Consider the following 2,177-nt stretch of genomic DNA (forward strand, 5'->3'; position numbering starts at 1 on the left):
CTTTTATTTTGGGGGAGGTTTTATTATTACTGTTTTGATCTTCTTACTGGTGTTCAGTCTATTCAAGTTCTCTATTTCTTCTTGATTCAGACTTGGAAGTTTGTATGATTCTAAGAATTTATCCATTTCTTCTAGATTATCCAATTTGTTGGCGTAAAGCTTTTCATAGTATTCTCTTATAATCTTTTGTATTCCTGAGGTGTCCATTGTAATTTCTCCTCTTTCATTTCTGATTTTTTTTTATTTGAGCCTTCTCTCTTTTTTTCTTGGTGAGTCTAGCTAAAGGTTTGTCAATTTTGTTTATCTTTTCAAAGAACCAGCTCTTCGTTTCATTGATTTTTTTCTATTGGTTTTTTTTTTTTAGTCTCTATTTCATTTATTTCTGCTCTGATTTTTATTATTTCCTTCATTCTACTGATTTTGGGATTTGTTTGTTCTTCTTTTTCCAGTTCCTTTAGGTGCACTGTTAAATTGTTTATTTGAGATTTTTCTTATATGTTGAGTAGGCCTGTGTCACTATAAACTTCCTTCTTAGAATCACTTTTGCTGTATCCCATAAATTTTGGCATGTTGTATTTTCATTTTCATTTGTCTCCAGGTATTTTTTAATTTCTCCTTTAATTTCTTCATTGACCCAATCATTGTTCAGTAGCATTTTGTGTAATCTCCACATATTTGTGGCTTTTCCAATTTTCTCCCTGTGGTTGATTTCTAGTTTCATACTACTGTGGTCAGAAAAGATGCTTGGTATTATTTCAGTCTTCTTAAATTTACTGAGACTTGTTTTGTGGCCTAATATATGATCTATCCTGGAGAATGTTCCATGTGCATTTGAAAAGAATGTGTATTCTTTGGTTTTTGGATGGAATGTTCTGTATATATAGTCCATCTGGTCTAATGTGTCATTTAAGGCCAATGTTTCCTTATTGATCTTCTGTTTGGATGATCTATACACTGATGTAAGTGGAGTGTTCAAGTCCCTTACTATTATTGTGTTGCTGTCTATTTCTCCTTTTATGTCTGTTAATAATTGCTTTATATACTTAGGTGTTCCTACCTTGGGTGCATAGATATTTACAAGTGTTATATCCTCCTGTTGGGTTGTTCCCTTTATCATTATGTAATGCCTTTCTTTGTCTCTTATCATAGCTTTTGTTTTAAAGTCTATTTTGTCTGATATAAATATTACTACCCCATCTTTCTTTTCGTTGCCATTTGCGTGGAGTATAGATGTTTTTTAAAAAAAACAAACAAACATGTAGTCATTAAACCACATTTCAAAAATATTTAATAATATGGCAAATGGTATTGAAATAACAAAATGAAAGGGGAAGGAGAATAATTTCTTACAGCCTTTTTGGAGAACAATTTGGCAGACTGCAGCAAAATCTGAAGTGCCCTTAACCTAGGACCCAGAAGTTTCCTTTCTAGGTGTTATTTTATCAGGCAAACTGCTGTAAAGATCTTACCTGCAGCTCTTCAATACCATTAAACCCCAAGTAAAATCCTCCTCCACATAGTTACCTACACAGCCCTTTGTGACCCGGCTGCCTCTTAGAACCCATCCTTATATTCTTGGCCTCCTCACCACCTGCAGCCACACTGGTCTTGCTGTTCTTGGACCTGCCAAGCTTCTTCCCACCTTGGGTCCTCTGCACGAGAAGCTCTCTTCATCTGTGATACTGGAGTGCTCTTGAGCACAGCTCCCTTCCTTGCTTCAGTCCTCATACTGTAGGGATGGAAAAATTTTCCCTTCTTCTCTTCTAGGTTCTTTGGCTGGTCTACCAATTAAATTGATATAAGACAAATTAACAGCAGAAAAACAAATAAGATTGCATACGTACAGGAGCCTCATAAAGATATGAAGACTCAAAAAGCAGCCAAGTCATTGATATATAACATCCTGAGGCAAGGAAAGGGGTGGAGGTCTGGGGATATGAAGGGGAGGAAAGCCATTCACAGGAAAGCAGAGGAGATGTCTGAATAACAAAGGTTGTCCTGTTATGCAGATATATTTATTAGGTAAAAAGGTGTCTCTGGTAACAGCTCTTGTCCTGGTACAGGCCCCCTTTCCAATGTAAATTTAGGCAGTTGAAGGGGAGGTAAAAAGCTTTTCCTGAATGTGCTGGGTTTTGACTGCCTTTAGCTCAGAATAATCCTTATGCCAAAGTGGCATA

The sequence above is a fragment of the Diceros bicornis genome, chromosome 31, assembly GCF_020826845.1.
Source record: "Diceros bicornis minor isolate mBicDic1 chromosome 31, mDicBic1.mat.cur, whole genome shotgun sequence".
NCBI lineage: Eukaryota > Metazoa > Chordata > Mammalia > Perissodactyla > Rhinocerotidae > Diceros > Diceros bicornis.